Here is a 19,205-nt window from a genome sequence, read left to right as displayed (position 1 = left end):
TTGTTCCCTTGGCTGTTTTTAGACGCCAATTTCTGAAGACATAGTGCTGTTTGTATCCTCGTACTCGGCCAATATTTTCCATCATTGTGCCGTTGGTCTGATGGAAGGGAATTGGTTAAATTGTTGGTCGGCCCTGGGGCCATCCCTAGTTTGGGTTGCCATCCGATTATTCAACTTCAGGTCTTGGTTGCCTGTCTCACCTCACCTTATGTTTGAGCTACCTGCTCATGCCGATCCTTGGGACACTTCTGAGCACCACTTGTTCTGTTTGTTTTAGATCGTGATTTTCATTTTAATGAAATGATAATTAAATGGACACCCTAGCTGCAAACAGGCGTTGATGTACTTCATTGGGGACATGTTGAAAATGTGTGCCCCGACCGGGACTCGAACCCGGGATCTCCTGCTTATATGGCAGACGCTCTATCCAACTGAGCCACCGCGGGCACAGAGGATAGGGTGTCTGCAGGGACTTATACCTTGCACGCTCCCCGTGAGATCCACATTCCCCAATGAAGTACATCAACGCCTGTTTGCAGCTAGGGTGTCCATTTAATTATCATTTCATTTCTAGCAAAGCTGCATGGTCATCCACGGCAACTGTTCCTTCTGGAACAGATACTACCGTCATATATAGTTAAAAAATATGGCTTCCCGGCCATTGACCTTCTTGTGCGAACGCACACGCTATGCCCGAACTCGTACGGGACCTTGTAGATTAATCTGCCACGAGTACCGAGTATGATGGGCAAACATCTATTAGGCGCACTACAAATGTAGTGATGTAGACATGTTGGGAATGTGGATCTCATGGGGAGCGTGCAAGGGATAAGTCCCTGCAGACGCACTATCCTCTGTGCCCGCAGTGGCTCAGTTGGATAGAGTGTCTGCCATGTAAGCAGGAGATCCCGGGCTCGAGTCCCGGTCGGGGCACACATTTTCAACATGTCCCCAATGAAGTACACCATTTAACTATCATTTCATTTCTAGCAAAGCTGCATCGTCATCCACGGTAACTGTTCCTTCTGGAACAGATACTACCGCCATATATATTTTCATTTTAGTTTGAAGTATTGTGTGAGGCCTTCGGCCATGTATTATTTCAGTTCTTTTTAAATTTTACATAAAGGCTTTCAGCTGTGTTAAATTAAAATTTTGAAGGTTGATTTTATTTTTAAAAGAAGATATTTGTCCTTAAAATTTGTTCTATCTGAAATTGTATGTAATCCAGACGCTAAGCCGTTAGTTGTTCGATGTGTTATGTGTGGCCTTCAGCCGAGGACTTATGTGAACCCTTTTTAATAATGCCTTCAGCCGTGTGTATTCTTTAAAGGAAAATTTTTTATAAGAAGGAAGGGGTTTATTTTAAATTGTTTGTCTGACTTGTAATTCAGGTTTTCAGCTGTTGTTTCAAATTTGTTTGTGGCCTTAAGCCATGCAGAAGTTAATATTTCTTTATTTATGCTTTCGGCGGTTCAGTTGTAAGTTCAAAAAGAAATTTCTTGGTTAGAAAAATATTTTTATTAATGTGTTTTAATTATAGTTGTCTTTCAGACGTGTAGTGTAGGCCTTCAGCAGCTAATTGTTTTTAATTGCATGTTTTTTTAAATTTTTTACCTTCTATTTTTAATTGCTTTTGATTTCTAAGCCAGGAATTCAGCCGTTCTTGTTTTTGACGTTGTTTTGGGCCTTCAGCCCAGAAAGCGTCTCAAGTTTTCTTTAACTAGGCCTTCTAATTGTGAATTTTTAAGGCAATGTGTAAATAAGTGGTTCTTAGAAAAATAAAGTTTTGTGCATGATAGTGCAACTCACAGTAACTGTTAACGGCCCCATCCACAATATTAACCTTATCCTGGTCGCTCTCTGAGTACCTACCAACCAGGTTTCAACAACATGAGCATGATTGATTTGCATTATACATAAGGTGAGCTTGTATGTGTTAAACTGTGAACATGACAGATTGGTTGATGCCATTTGTACAATGAAAGCCACCTTGGTCTTTACTTTATACATGTGATCAGTTTGTACATTTTATTGTACAGGAGACTTCTGAGATATTTGCGTAGGTAGTTCTGCAGAGTATTGATGGCATCTTGTCATAGTATCTAGCAGGTGATTGCAGTATTAGTAGTAATAGTAGTAGTAGTAGTAGTCCAGTATGCCGTTATGTGCTATGTAGATGATCTTAATTAAGCCTGATTTTTTTTCAGTATCTTAAGAAATCATATCTAGTGTATTCCTCTCTCAACCTGGGTGCCCTATATTGTATTATCAGATTTTGTGTGCTGAGACAATGGTTTGGCGTTAATTCTGTTTATTGTATTGAAGACAATTTATTTGTTGAGGACTGCTTTCAAAAACTATACAGGGCTGAGTATTAAATTCTGTTTCATTGTTATTGTATGATTCTTCTGTTATCAAGAACAGTTTTACGTTTAGTAAATTAACTGCTAAATTGAGCCAACGCCTGCACAACCGCCAGGCCGAACCCCCCCTCCAGTCAAAGCCCACGCTACAAGCTGACCACCAAGTATATGGGTGGCGTTTGAGATAGACTCGAACTGTCTTCAAATAAGAGTGAGTCTCGCTTATAATCGCTTTTGTTTCTTTACCATCTTACAGACTATTTTCATTTGCCACCCTATTAAAGTGGTACAAAATATGTATTGAGCTTCACGAGTCACACTTGATTTAATCTCGTCTCCTGTCCTCCACTTCTTTTAGCAGGTATTTCAGATGAAATGTTGCTGCTGCAAAATTCTGCGCGAAATTTCAGTAGGATCTTCTGTCGAGCTCTTTCAGTTTCTACAAAACCAAACAGTCTGTCTCGAATGTTGGATGTAAAAATGTTGCAATATAGTAATTTAGATCTTGATTTGAGGAGCTGAAATGAAGTCCTGAATCAGCTTTCAACAACAAAAGGAATGAAGATTGGGGTTTAACCCTTGTCAACAACTGGGTCATTAGGGACAGATCATAATAATGGGCTGGTTAAGGATGATTCGGCTGTACCCTTTCAAAGGAATCACCCTGGCATTTTCCTTAAACAATTTAGGGAAATCACAGGAAACCCAAATCTGGATGCTCGGACAGGGATTGGAACCGTCGTTCTTCCGAATCAAGTGTGCTAACCAGTGCGTCACCTCACTCGATACCTTTTAATGAGGCTCTCGTGTGCAGTAGTTCAGAGGTTCTTTTCAGTGTCATCCTTATCTAAATTCTTATTTAATGCCACAACATCTGGTGGTGTTATTTCAGATATGCAGGAGAGAAAATAGCTTATTTTTGTATCTTCAAACGGCTTCAGAAACTTAACGCACTGTTCCATGAAAAGGCACAGATGACACATTTAATTAGTAGGAGTATCGTGATCCACCACATAAAGTAAAATGGTCGGTTTTTGCTGTACCATATTATAAAACTCGGTATTCCACTTCAAGCTGATATCTTGCACCAACAAGTGCTCTGGTAAATTAACTGCTTTTAAACTGCCAGTAGTTTTTCTTAAGCTCAGCATGAGCACTCATTCCTTCTACTTCAAGCTGGTCCTTCAATGGCCAAGTAACAACCCTATAAAGCGAATGGATGAAACATCAAGCAGAATCGCACTAAGCCACACGAACACCTTACACCACGTTGACGTAACTGACGTGAATGCGTAAATGTATTTTGCATTCGTCAATATCCTAGCGAACTGCGATTGTATTAAGTTCCCTTGCTATATTTTTTTCAGTGTGAGAACCTCGAAAATGTTTCATAACAAGAACTCCGTGTTCCAACTGCAATTCAGGGAACAACCAATGAGCTGCGAAACTCAGGACATCATTACGCAAACAGGCGCATATAGCAGACATTACAGAAACAGTGAAAAATCTTGAAATGTTTATTTTTATTTTTCTGTAAGCCCTGTCGTAGATGGCAGCAACAGCTTTTTGGGAAATGTATGTACTACTTGACATTTTATAGCAGGTTAAAGTTTGTTCTATAAGTCTTCTAAATCCATATCTTTCCACCAAAGATATTGGATGGCTCGTTAGCTAATGCAACCGCGTCAGCTATTAAATAAGGATATTTTTTTGGTTTCTGTGTTGTTTACATTTCAAAGCAATTTATTTTCAAACTATTCTAATATTGTCATTTGCTTTTCTGTCAGTGTTGAAGATGAACTTGTATTGGAGATGACTGAAGACCATGTGGGTATGACAACGGCTGTACTTTTATTAATCACATGGAATTTATCAAGGTGTTTTGTGTTCAAATGATTTTTCATCACTCAAGTAGCAGTTACACAAAAAATTTCATTGCTTTTGGGTAGGTTAGGTATTTTTTATTAGATTAAATGGTCTTTCATGATTGCGCTTCATAAAAACATCCTTGCATCCTTTTCCGCAACGAGAAATTTGAACTCAGCACAACAAACAAATAGTAAACTTATTACTGTCACAGTTTATATCAAAATAATCCCAAATGACGTTACTCATACTTTATCATACAAATAACAAATTATTTTCTGCAGTAACATCAAATAACAACAAATGAAAGTGATAGCAATTTGCAACAAATCAAATAGTCAAGTCAGTCAATCAATATATCATACGCTCGCTTTACTCATGATCGACAATGCCTGAATTTACTCGAATCTGTACGATCGTTCACATATGATCTTGTAAGTTTTCATCCTGTAATTTTAAGATGCCTGACTGTGATTCTGTGGTTGATTACCGAACTATATCGTGAGAGACTTCTGCCATGACCGTGTAGAAAACTAAACTGTAGCCTACAAATGGCGAAAGATGGACTGTGAGAAACTGGTAGGGGGACGTGATTTAATTAGGTGTGCTCAAAATGGAGTGGGAGGGGTCCAGCTAAATCTCTCCAAATCTCAGTTAAAGGGGACGGGGATGGCAATGAAAATCTCACTTCAGAGAATACATATCATTATAATGGATAACATTTTGTTTACATAATTAAACAGAAGTATATGCAATACTGAAATCCCCACCCATGGCCCCGATTTGGCACAGGTGTTAGATTTCATTCTGGAGTTCTCTACCACGTTGGTCGAAATCACTGCATGTCAGTCAGTGAGTCAGTCATGATATTCTGCAATGCATATAAAGCGTACATTACTGTGTTCAACACGAATTTGTATCAAAACTTTTACAGTATGTATGTTAAGTGGCATACCGACAAGTCAAAACACATGTATGAGCAAGATATTAATCGTTTGTAGAAGGAAGCTAAGATGTTCACTGATAAGAATCCTCTTAGTTATCAATTAAAACAAGACACTGAAAATCTGCATTATCATATAGTTCAGAGCAAGGTACAAACAATGTAGTTCTTTATCAGCAAGGTAAGTAAAGTTTCAGTGACATTTAATTTATATAATATAGCAGTAGGTCAGTTTGTTAGGGATCTGTGAAACGGTTTATATTAGTTTCGTAGAGCCTTTTCTGTCCATCTGCCTTTATGTGTCTGTCTGAACACTACTCAGACTTGGCGTGTTTAAAATAGAGTATTTTTAGTTCTGTATTAGAAACACTGTTGAATACACTTTATAAATAAAACATGGTTTCATTAAAGTGTTTTAATCAATGTTGAAAACAAGTAACAATTTTTAAGTATTTTTACCCGACTACAGGGTAAACGTCACGTGAATGGGAGGGGGAGTTCCAACATATTTCACCAATTTCAGCAAGAGAGGCGTTCCAATTTTAAACAAAACCCTCGCGTTATTAATGGATGTCCCCCTAGGTTTGTTGTATCTTGAGGATGAAAAGTATTACTGAGATGTAGTTCGGTATCTATTTACCGAAATCGCGGCTTTATTGGAAACCACGAGTAGCAAAATGTTTATTGGAAATTTTAGGCGTAAATTATAACATCAAAAAATAATCACTTCAGCTGAGAAGTGTGATGTGTCTTATGCTTAACTTTACTGAAGTGAATCTTTTTTGGGTTTTGGTTGGTGGGCATTAGCTGTCTACAAATTATTATTACTGCTTTCTGGTGTTTTTATGCTAGCAGGATGGTAATTCTGTTACATGAGTTGGTTTGCAAATGTGGTGTATGTGTTTCCACTTTTAAGTGCTTCAGGTGTTCAGAGTACTTTGTTCTAAATTTTATATTTTCCTGTCACACGGTCATGACAGTCATTCAAAGTTAGCTGACGTAAGTCTGTTTTGCTGCATTTATTTGGTGTTGTGCAGAATATTTGTAATGTCGCTTTTCAATGTCCTTCTCGAATATTTAACAGTTCGTAACACTTGTCTGATCATTCCAGTAACTGAGTAAAGAGTGTACAGTACTCACCATATTGTTCTTGACACAGATATAATTGACCCACATGCATCCGGTGTCTTTTTAATAGCAAAAGCTGCAATCACCACTCCCGACCAAGGACGTTAAAATCCAACCAAATTAATAGAATAGCTTCTAACATAGCCCAGCCCAGCCCAGCTTCTTTGAACCTACCAAAAACTGACGAAGGATATTGGACGGACTGTGGCCAAGCTGTCAGCCGATTTGTGTTAATAACAGTAGTCCATATCTTCCTGCTTATATAGAATGACAACAGTAAGTATTTTATTTTTATGCTGTACATGCCCATATTTAACGGATATTTCCAGCTAAAATTATTTCTCATGTCAGAGGGAGGTGTTAGAACAAAAATTCATTTTTTTTGTAGTAAACATATTTTACCCTATAGCGTAAGCAACTGACCTTTTCTTTTACAGCTTTATTTCTTCTCTTGTTAAGTTAAAATCAGTTTATATTGAGGAAAGGCGTAGGATAACTGGTGTTAACCTGACTGTTCATTGTTGTAGAACATACATGGTCTAAACTTTCAGTAAAAATTTATCATTTTTTTAACGAGATATTTTCTGAACTTTTGTTTTTGAGCATCGCTTGTCACTCTTACCACATCCTTCAGAATATTATTTCATTACACTTTCACAAAGATGTGTCACATATTTGTCAGCCATTGGCATTTCTGAGACATATATTATTTATTTGAATTCCTATATATGCTCCAACCAAAATTGACCCAGAACATGCTGATTGACATAATATTCAGTAAAACAGAATAGAATGTCAGGTAATATTACTGTCAAATGGTGGAGCATTCACCAGATGGAACATTGGTGCAATATCAATTATGGTTGAGAGATACCGTCTGTTATACAAAAAGTTGGAATATAGTACAGGAATTAAAGAAATAACAACAATGAAATTTATTAAAGGCCAAAGTGAACTTCCTAACTAATGTTTGTATGATAAATTGCTGAAAAGTGAAACAACATTTCAAACCACTGACGTTTATTTGTTAGCAAAACTGTGCACATGACAGCATATCAAAAGATAATTATCAGGAAATACATACAGCCCATTTACTTCACCATTATGTTTTTTTCCCTACATACCCAATAACACGACAAAACTGTGCATTTTCCTCCTTCAATGATCTAAATTTTTCACTTAACAAAAGCTTGATTGATTAAAAATGCTTCATCAACTTATGTGCTTATGTGTGCACAGTGAAGGCGTCAGCTCTGTTCAGTTGTTGTAAAAACTACATCATTTTTCTCTTACAGAGATCTAGCCTCTCTTACATAAGAAGCTCAATGGGAAAAGTATCCAAATCGTCATAGGACATTTGCAATTTATACATTAATAAAATGAAGGTTGGTTGGTGCTTATAGGTGCTCAATGGCGAGGTTATAAGCGAATAAACTGAAGACCAGCATACGAAAAGCACATATTCCACTATTATAACACAGATCACTGCAGTGAAAAAAGTTTAATTTTAGTGTTGGCACATGACATCATATTCCCTTCAACAATATCAACATCAAAACCTACTTCCCAAGAAATCTTTATGGTAAATTGCCATTCTGTTCTGTGCCATGGACGGCCTGTATCATTTGAAATGCCGTGTGGAATTTGTAGGTGACGTTCCATTCTGAATATCCTCTGTGAATCAGCTGTGTCAGTAATAAGTTTTTGTGTACTTGTGCAGCGTAAAGGTACCTTCATACTGAAAGACAAATCCAACAAACAAAAACATACAACTGTTGTAAGGTTTGATTTTCAGAAAATAAAATGCATCCTGAATGTAAAGATGCATTAGAACTTTATGTTATAATTATTGGAGTAATTCTTTCTCAAGAAAACTATTCCAAAAAAGATATATTCGGTCCAGACTGGTTTTGTTACAAAGAGAAACCCCAGGAGCTTACAACCCTGTATTGGAAGAGCTCTATATCGAAGATATAGTTTCAAGATTTTTTTCATAATGACATGTGCGCAATTCGAAGAATTCTTGAGGCTATTAATAGCACATATTCAATAGAAAGACACAAATTTTAGAGCTGCAATATGAGAACAACGTCTTGAAGCCCTTCCATATTTGCCACAGATGACTTATGCAAGTTTAATGTACTCTCATCTACTATAATTGGTGAAGAGTAGTGAAACTGTGTGTAGAATTTGCTGGGTTACCATGAACTTACTCAAGGATTTTGTAAAAATTCTTACTATATTATCAGTAATATGTGCACTTATTGGCACACACTACACATTCAGGTCTGTCACAATATTCCACAATCTGAAGGCAAGAAACTGAAAGTTATTGGTAAGATCTGAGATTACCATAGTAGTTTTCAGGCACTTCAGCCTTTAAGTAAATAAAAGTTGCTAGAAACAATATAAATATGTGCACCTACTCTCAGATACAGTGTATCTAGTCAGCTTTTCCCTCTGAAAGGAAGCAACCAAAATATATTTTAAGACACAAAATGAACGTAGATGTAACTGCCTAAGACAGTTGAACTCAAACAATTTATTGACATAATTATCGAGTCAGAAGGATCCCACAGAGATTTCCTAACTTCATTTTCTAATAAAAACTGTGTAGTCACTTCTGTGGACTACTCTGGAGCCACTGTTGTACAAACACAAGATAGAAACAAAACGGATGGCACAGCAATACACATGCATCAGTTAGTAATCTCTGATTTTTCTAAATCACTATAAACTACAAACTCGAGACAAAATATCGAGAAACTAGTTTTTCAAACTCGCGATTTCAAACAACTGTTGTCAACATTTGAAAGCTAAGAAAAACTTCAAGTTCAATACAGTTGTCAACTGAGTTGGTTGGTGTTGGTTTTCGGTGTGAAGGTACCTAAAAAGCAGCAAACTCTCTGACATATTGTTATCTTAGCTCCATAATAGAAGTTCTCATGCTTAAGTTTGCTTTTATATAACGCCATTGTATTTTATTTTTAAAAAAATATGTTGTGTAAAGAAAACTTATGTTAAAGTGACATGTTCCACATCATTACGAAATGTCGTTTTCATGATCTATGGAACAAGGATTAATGTATGTACTTTTAGAAATAAAAGTAACTGCTTTGCTTACCAGAACTATTTGTATATAAACTATGAGGCCTGTAATTGGTCACACCATCTAAAAACTTTCATATATTTCTGTGAACAGCGTAAGCAGCAAGCACATAAATGTATGTGGGGAAAATGAGTGACTAAAGGAACCTATTCCATGACATTGATAAAACTGAAAACTTCAGATTTCTGACACATTCTGGGATGAAGTCTACAATAGAAAACAGAAACGGTGTTAACTTTGCAATGTCCACACATTGCAGAATAGTGGATAATTTTGCCGAGGCAAGGAACAATATTAAGTCGATTTAAGGAATCTGCAGGCTCAGGTAAATCTTCCATGTGGTGACCATGTGCAACCACGATCACAATTCGCAGCAACAAGAGGATGGACCATCAGTTTCAGCTGTTCAGACCTGCCAAGACTGCAACTATGAGCACCTCTGTTAATGCCCTCCCAATTTCAAATGTGGTTTGTAGTAATGGAGAACATATTCTGGCAGAAAAAGGTGACCAGTGAGTGTGAACTGTTCACCTTGGAGATAATCAGTTCGGACCAACAAGCAACAAGCAGTCAGATATTATAGCGTACCCACCACAAGACAAAACTTACAATAAGCTGAAAGAAAAGCTTATCTCTTGTTGCACAAAGGCCATCAAGATCAGAATACACATGTACTATACCAGAAGAAATGCGATGACATCTGCATGATTTAATAGACAGCTCAACAGTACCTGAAGATTTGTTCATATTTGCTTGCCAGCAACAGCTGTCAACACAAGTATGGGGGACTCAGCATTATATGGCGATAGATCGCTCAACAAATTACTACAGGCTGCAGAGAGAGTATAACACCGAAAATGAGGAGAAAATATCTTCTGAAGTGTCCAAAATTTTTCGCTATTTAATAGCCATTGATAACTAGTATTGCCCTTCTAATTCTGAATCTACACCGAAAATGAGGAGAAAATATCTTCTGAAGTGTCCAAAATTTTTCGCTATTTAATATCCATTGATAACTAGTATTGCCCTTCTAATTCTGAATCTATAAGCTTTATTACAGAAACTACATTTAATATGTAATGGATGTAATAGCATATTTATTTGTTAATATATATAATTGATTCTAATATAATGTAAGTATTGTAAGTTGCTGGGTAATAGCCAAGGGGACTTCATTTTAATGTTTCGATAGTACCGATAAAATGGCAGTAGCTGTGGCATTGTTTATCTTTGTGTATGGAGAGTCTCTGTTGCTTTGTGAGCAGAGAGAGAGAGAGAGAGAGCAGAAAAGCTTGAGTTATAAAAGAGTGCAGAGGTGTTTCTTGGGTACTTCCAAAGATATGCTGTGCAGCTGTGATCGCGCCAGTGTAGGTGCACCTAATTCGTTAACCCAGGATTATTGAGAGCACAGAAAAAGTGAACAGGCGGAGGAAGCTGCAGTTTTCACTATTGCCTGTCCCATAACTATCTGTGGCTCTGGAGACGACTCGTGGTTCTCAACCACCAGCAGCAGGAACGGTGGCAGCTCAGTATTGTCGCCTGCTGCATTATTGGTCGTCTGAATAGGTACAGCATCGTAAGGCTGTTAATTAATATTGTACAGGCATTAACCAGTGGCAATTCTTTCACAAACTTTCATAATTTTCTTCAGTAATAACTTGCAATAGTTAAACCTTGTAGGGCACCCGCATTGTCATTGTCCCCTGACACTATTACCAAGCAGGGTCCTTTTCCTTTCCATGTAATCACCAAGTGTTGTAAAAATATGAAAACTGGTTAACTGCTTACTGCCAGTTTTATTAGTTTTCTAATGACTAGTTTCAGTCAATTCTTTGCTGTCTCAGTAACTGTTCATTCTTGTATTCCATAACAGAGGCTTAACTAATTTCCAATTTTGAGTATTAATTTCAGTCACTTAAAGTAATGTAAAATTTAGGTGGCAAAACTGATAATTAAAGATATAGCACAAATTAAGAGTGTGCAATTTCATTTACTCTGTATTTACTTTAGTGAGTGACTTCTGCTGACTTGGATGTATTTTCTTGTTGTTGCATTAAAAGTAAAATGAGCTGCTCTTTTGCTTGAAGTAAATTCAGTTCGGTCTTGCCTCTGTCTAAATTTTGCATTATGTAACAATCACGTTACTGAAAGTCATTTTTCACATAACAGAGTTTCAGTTATAGTCAGTCATTTAACCAACAAATTCATTCAACCTTACTTTCAAAATCTAATATTTCAGAATAAGTAGCTGCTAACTCATTGCTTTCTGATTATTCATTTTCTCATGAACTATTGTGTTGTGGAAAAGCATGACAACCTTCTGTTGCCCCTGCCATTGATTATTTGCTTAATTTTCTTTGCCAGTACCTTTCTTAGGATTTTGGATATTCATTGTCCTAGTGAGCTGGTGACTGTTTAATTATCCCTTTTTTGCTAATAAGTATTTTTGTATTATCAGTATTTTTTGTATTATCAGTATTTTTTGTGTTAAAGTATTACGTGGCACCATTTTCCCCCTGTGTGGTTCGTGAGTGATTGCACTCTATTCCACCCATTTCAAAATTATCACCAGTATTTAGATTAGGTTTAGAGTAGATTCTTCTTTGAGAAGGGTCTGTTGTACGCTTTCCTGCTACTAACTGGTATTATTTTCTTTTGGTAATGATAGCCTTACTCAATGTAAAATTTCATTAGGCATACGCAATCACAGTCAACTATATCGCAAGGGGGAGGTTACAAGAGCCTATGTAACATTCGAACTTTCTTCAACAACTGCTATGACATGTGCAGACCTTCCAGTCGGAACCAAAATCACCGGAGGTTACAACTTTGGACAATGTAGCTATCACACTACAACGTCCATCCAGCGTTTACCATGAAAGTCAAGATTTATGAGCCACAGTGGAAGCGTTGGCAACGCATTTAAGCACCCAGCAACGACGAAAAGCGTCAACAGTCAAAATCAGGATCAGTTCAAGCCGACGCCGCCACCACCAGCACCATGTGATCCATGCCAACAGAGGAAAGCCTCTCACAAGGTACACTATATCAACAACGTTTCAGCCGATATCTGCAAAGCGTATGTCACCATTCATTTACTCAGAAGACCGAGTGCTTACAATAATAATGCACTTTCTACATGCCACCACCAGTAGCCACACCCATATACACATTCTACCTCGCCGAAATGACTGATGTGTCAGATAGCTATGCTGGAACTATGTTCCATGTATACACTACCTTAGACATCAGCACTCTACCTGTTAGCCACACACTGCGCAGCAAGTGGGATGTTAAGCCACATTTGAAGGTAGCTAACACAGTTAATAACTACATGCTCAACACTTGTGGATACAAAGGGTACACAGTCGACATTGGTTTTTCCACTCAGTACAAGTAATGTTTGTAGTCGCTGACGTCTCCAAACTTGTATTAGGTGTCGACTTCCTAGCACGTTTTACGTTAGCAGTTGGCCTGCAGGGAAAACAGTTAAGTTTAGTAAACAACAGTACAGCAGCAGGAGCTAGGGGTCTGCAAGCTTACAGTGTGCTGTATGTAGGCAGTTAAGCCCCTCACAGGAACGCAGCACAACTGCAATATAGAATTCTTCTGACGGTCGACCACGTTAGTCAGCCGACGAGCTGCAAGTAAAGTTTCACTGCAATAGTGTCAAGTACAGTACAGCGCACTACACCAGGACAGCCTGTCTCGCTACATGCGCGCAGAATCGCACTGGAATAACTGAAAGCGACCAAGGCGATTTTTGAGGAAATGTTACAGTCTATAGTTATTCGCCATTCGAACAGTTCGTCGTATTTGCTCCTATCCCTGGTTCACAAAAATACGTCTCATGGAGGTGACTTGGTCATTACTAGGCCTTAAACGCAAGAACAAGAGTGGACAGTTACCCATTGACCGACATAAAGGACTTCACGTGTACGATCGCTGGCGCAAAGCTTTTTAGCGTCCTGGAGTGTATAAATGCATACAACCAGATACCAATAGTTACTAGGGACGTCGCGAAGACTGCAGTGACCACGCCACTTGGTAAATTTGAATTTTTACTCATGTTTTTTGGCCTGCAAAACGTCGACCAGACGTGTTTCATCCATGAGGTACTCGAAAGACTTCAGTTTTGTGTTGAATACTTGGACAACGTTTTGGTATTCTCCTCTAGAGCTCAAGTATATAAACAGCATCTGTGCAAAGTACGTCAGTGGATGTTTGACCATGGAGCAGTATTAAACAAAAACAAATGCCTCCTAGAGAAGACACTGTTTCAGCTAACCAGATCGACTGAATGTGGACAAATCTAGAGGTGCACCTTCAAAGCTGCCGGTGTCAGTGTGTATATGATGGCTAACTCTACCTTCTTGGGATGAAATACATGGACTTGCGACATGCGTGAGTCTTTCTTTATAGAAGGTCACACAAAGCAGTCTGCAAATAATCTTTTCATACTGACAGTCCTCAGGTGGGATAAGCAGTGGATGCTATCAAAGGCTATCTTTCAGACTTCTTGAAATTTATTGTTGTGGTTTGCTCCAAGAAATGTCACACCACAATTTCAGCTTTGAGTTGGACACAGAAAACTGTTCGAGGGTTAATTCTATAGATGAGTCGTCCAAGAGTAGTTGTAACTGCACGTCTGGGGTCAGCTCTGCAGCGACTTTGTTGTAGTCTAAAGTCTCTGCCACACCACGAGAAAAGTAGTCGGCCCAATGGTGGTTCGTTCTTAAGGGCTAGAGGGGCATGGTCCCACCAGAAATTTTGTGATATAATTTTATTTCGTGTATTTTTTCAGCATTATATCAAACAGTGGCTATGATATGACTTCGACACAGTACGAGTGGCAGAGACCAGAGGTCATCAAGCCTAGTTTCCGCTTCTCCATTGAAGAGGCACTATGTTACTCAGAGCTGTCAGTAGCTGGGCCATTCGATGAGTGCCAGGGGCCAGCGGCAGGTGGCCTTTACTGTATCCATACCCCTGGTGTCACCAAGAAGATTCCCTTTCTCTGCTTCACCTCTCACTGTTGCTAGTGCAGGACCAGTTTGCGTGGTCTCCCTGGATGGGCCATCTTATTCATATCCCCATTTTTCTTGCAACCTCCAACCCCAACGAATCTTGTTGTTACTCTACCCTCCTTGCCCTCCTACTCCTTTGTTTGGGGCTAGGGGCTAGGGCCTGTAAACAGAGCTATCTCGAGGCGATCTTGCACCCCTGGCAGAACTTGCACCCCTCACCCACAGAAAAACTACTTATCTGCAATTTTTTCCACACAGATATGACATTTCGTAATTTGTAAGAAAAGTTTAATAGAAATGTAGTATATTGAAAAACATTACCCAAATGAGCTATATAGACTAAAAATATTGCACACAACAATTTAAATTTATCAGTGCGGTAAATAAATTATGAATCAGTAAATAAATTACAAACTGTATGAAATTTCCAAAAAAAAAACTGAAAGTAAAATAAAATCTCTGTCTTACTAACAAGCTTGCTTGCATGGCTATCCTCCACAGCAAAGGCAGAAATACTTGTTTTGTATATAAAACCACATTTTCTTGCTGTACTGCATTTTATTTCTGTATTTGGGAGAAAGGGCGGTTTTTATTTACAAAACAAATATCAATGTCTTACTGTTTGTTTCAGCCATTGTACATTGATGTTATCATGATGTATAATATATAACAGATTTTATCTGCTCCTGTTGAGTTGTTAACAGTGTATCAGTCATTAATCTCTGTATGTAAAAGGAAATGTCCTGACTGACTGTCTCATCTTCGCCCAGCCCAAAATGTTGACAGACATACAAATTTGGAGACTATGTTGATCTTACCCTGTAGGCTTCGTTTAAGAAAGGGTTTTCAAAATTCCACCCCTAAGTGGGTGAAATAGTGGATGGAAGGTGCTTTTCAAAAACTGCCACTATTAAGGCAATATTGAAGTTAGAACTATAAAAATTGGTATTTGATTTCTCAGTCAGAAATAAAGAAATATGTGTTTCAGCAGTTTTGGAAATTTAGCTCCTATAGAGCGAAATAGTTGGTCAGAACTTTTTTTCGAAAATAAATCATTATTAAAGAATTACTAAAGCATTTGAAAGCAACATCTATGAAATTTTGTATTTGACTTCATGGTTACAAATAAAAAGAAATACATATTGCAGTGTTTTTGGAAATTCAGTCCCTAAGGGGGTGAAATAGAGAATGAAAATTGTCATGAAAATATTTCTTTATAAAAGCATTTTTAAAGTAAATCTCTGAAAATTTGTATTTGAGTTCTTGGACAGAAATAAAAAGAAATATGTGTTTCAGTGTTTTTTTGGAAATTCAACCCCTAAGGTGATGAAATAGAGGATGAAAATTGTTATGGAAATATTTCACCATTCATCATGTGTTAAATATCATATAAGCTTCCTATTCTGCATAATACTCTACCAAATATTTTGAAGCAGTCTGGCTTAAACAGTGTCACTCGAGTCCTGAGTTGGCTAAAATTGGCAAAAATACGAAGCCTACAGTTAAAAAACATATTATTTGCGTCGAGGCATATTGGTGATGCTTTGAGATTGTACAATACTGTAGCAAAGTACCGCAGAAACTCTATTGTTGAAATGAGGTGGCTGTATAGGTAGCATTTGTTTGAATTAAGTCCATTGTTGACACATAGCCAAAGTGACACATGTTCAGTCCTGCATTCAGATCCACCCTTCTCCCCACCAATACTGCCCACTGTAGAGAACAGCTATGGGACTGTTCTCAGTAGTGTCATGTATTCTGGAGTTGTATGGTTCAAACTCGAGTATTCTTATGGATATTTTAAGATAAATAAAGTAGACTGTTTGCTAAAAATGCCAATTTATTTATTAAGTATGGAAGAGACACTAGAAATTAAGTGGTTAGGCGCCCATCATTCAATTTTAGTATTCCACACACAACGCACAAAAAATCGAGTTAACTTGTGTATATACTTTATTTTTAGCTACAGTAGTTCTTGGATTAGGCCTACATTTATAACTGTCTAATTAGCATATTTACTGTTTTTCTATTGTTTTTAAGCAGCATGATATGAATGAAAGTTTATAACGAACAATGGATCAGTTCCATTATAAAGTTGATTGACTTTTTTCTCTGCCCCACCAACGAAAATGAGGTCAATCGCCACTGAGTCAGCCACTAAATTTGTAGCAACTTTTACGTGGCAAATGCCTGTTGATAACTGACTTATGGACTCAATAAATCGAAACTGCATAAGTAAACAACAGTCGCTAACATTCTTGAATGCAGAGCTAAAGGGTTCTGGATCTGTAAAAATGGTTACTGGCCGAGCATCTGTTTAAGATCAGAAGTATCTGACTGTATCGTATATTGCCAATAATTCCTTATCATCTGCACCGCAGTTCTGTTAGGATGGTTGCCGATTTTTAGGGAGATACTTCAGTGATCGATAGTGTTGATTTACTTGTTGGCAGAGCACTGCACTGATTACTGGTTGACTCATGTCAATGGCTATAGTCATGTGCACTTGGGGAATCTGATAAGTAAGTGAAACTGGCTGGCAACAGCTCACCTGGGGACCGTGGAATGCCTTGCATACTTAACAGATCGGTGTCCTGTGGTGTCGTAGCCAGCGAGTACATCTATGAGCTGTGTCCGTACATTTGTCATTGCCGGGAGGTGACGCCAATAAAAATGTACCACTCCAGGAAACGTCTCAGCTGCTGATAATCTGCTGTGTCCGGCAGAGATGGTAACATCATATCTTTTTCTGCAGACTGCAGTCGGCCTTTCGAAGGAGAGACATGCTGGTTCTAGGAAAAGAAGTGTTCGCCATAGGGACAAGAAAACCCCAACAACTTCTGCAGGACAACAAACAAATAACACAGCGCTAAATACAGCTATACCATGCAAACTGCCACAGACAGTGACTATCAGATCAACTCCTCCAACCAATGCCAACTCAGTAGTTGGAAATTCAAGTGTTAATGACAGGAAGAACAAAATAATAGGCACTGGTGATGACCAAGGAATGCTGTATGGGGAAAAGAGAGCATGGTTTCATTTAGGAAAGGTGAAAAGTGGAACGACAGCAGAGAACGTAATTAACGACTTGAAGAAAATCCTACCAGGTCATAGCAACTTTCATGTAGAAAAATTGGAATCTAAGGGTGTAAATAGTAGTTTTAAGATTGGTGTAGACTTTCATCTAAAAGACAAGCTAATGGACACTGCTGTATGGCCCAAAAATGTTGTAATTAAGCGTTTTTTGTTCTGGAGACTAACCATTATGCCAATAAAATGGATTATGAAGTTAAAAACAAGGATCAAGGATCACTGTACAAGAATGTTGATAGTACTGAAAACCATACGCCTGTAATCATTGCAAGTGTAAATGTGCAGTGCATAAGAACCAAAATGGATCTCCTATCGTTTTTTATAGAAGAAATTAAACCAGATGTTTTATGTATTTGTGAACACTGGCTAGCTGAAGCAGAAGGTGATTTCTATAAATTTGTTGAATACTTAGACATTGCCAGTGCTTGGTTTCAAGGAACTGCAACCCATGGTGGGGTCTCTGTGTATGCCAACAGAGATCATGGCATCAAGGAAATTGATTTAAGCAGTTTTTGTGTGGATTTTGATCTTGAATTAGCTGCACTGTTATTAACCAATATTGATTTAGTTGTTGTTGGTGTTTACCATTCACCAGATGGTAACTTTGAGAATTTTATTGGGCATATGGAGAACTGTTTGTGTTACCTAACACGCCTAAAGTCAAAAATCGCACTGTGTGGAGATTTTAACATACACATAGGTGATGGAGATGCCAGAGAGAGGGTCTTTATGAAATTAATTACCAGTTATGGGTTGTTTATTGCAAATAAGCTCACAACAAGGGGTGGTGCATGCCTGGACACCATAATCACCAACCTCAACATCTGGGATTAAAAACTCAGTGTAGTTGAACCCATGATAGCAGATCACTGTGCGCTAGTAATGGAAACCAGTATGGGGAGCAAACTGCAGATAAGCACATGGCATTCAATCTACAAATTCAAAAGAAGATTTGTTAAAGTAGAGAGACTAAATAATCTCAAAGCAGCTCTGTCTTGTGTAAACTGGCAGCAGAAAATTGCAGAGTTAGTAGCAGTGATTCTTTCTTATGTCTGTTCCAAACCTTAAAAGCAATTTTTGATGACATGTTTCTGGTGAGACCAGTGAAGAATCCCATGGACAAATCACAAGGCAGGCAGAAAGTTATCAATGTGAAACAATGGTACACCCCCGAGCTCAATAAAATGAAGTGTATTGTAACAATCTGCAAGGACCGAATGAAATCAGATTTAGACATTCCAGCTAAAGAATTACATCACCGCAACTACCTAAAAGCCAAAAAAGCTTATAGGAAGGCAGTAGAGGAAGCAAAAAAGAAATATAATGATACATACATTAAAGAGGCCCAAAATCCTTGTAAAGCTGCCTGGAATCTTGTAAATGAGAACAGAAAGAAGACTACCTGCTGCTTACATTCATGTAGTCCTGATGACTTCAATGAATATTTTGTCAGAATAGTGGAAAAGACAGTGAGTGGAATTCCACACTCTGACCTAGATCCGACTGCAAACATAAGAAATGCAGACAGTTGCAGTATTCAGAACTGGAAGGAAGTAAACCCTGAAGCCATGATAAAAATTGTGAACTCCTACAAACACTCAGAAAGTGTAGACATCTATGGCATGTCCTGCACACTGCTAAAGAAAATTATTGCATAATTAGCTCAGCCA

General features: G+C 38.0%; 1 non-coding gene across 1 annotated transcript; it reads right to left on the bottom strand.

Moving 5' to 3' along the window:
• Positions 1-372: 372 nt before the first annotated feature.
• On the bottom strand, positions 373-447 carry Trnai-uau (transfer RNA isoleucine (anticodon UAU)). The gene has a single exon. It is a non-coding gene; the product is annotated as a tRNA-Ile (tRNA).
• Between the last annotated feature and the right edge of the window lie 18,758 nt (positions 448-19,205).

This window comes from Schistocerca serialis, chromosome 2 (assembly GCF_023864345.2).
Source record: "Schistocerca serialis cubense isolate TAMUIC-IGC-003099 chromosome 2, iqSchSeri2.2, whole genome shotgun sequence".
Classification (NCBI taxonomy): domain Eukaryota; kingdom Metazoa; phylum Arthropoda; class Insecta; order Orthoptera; family Acrididae; genus Schistocerca; species Schistocerca serialis.
This window is presented reverse-complemented; position numbering and strand designations above follow the sequence as displayed.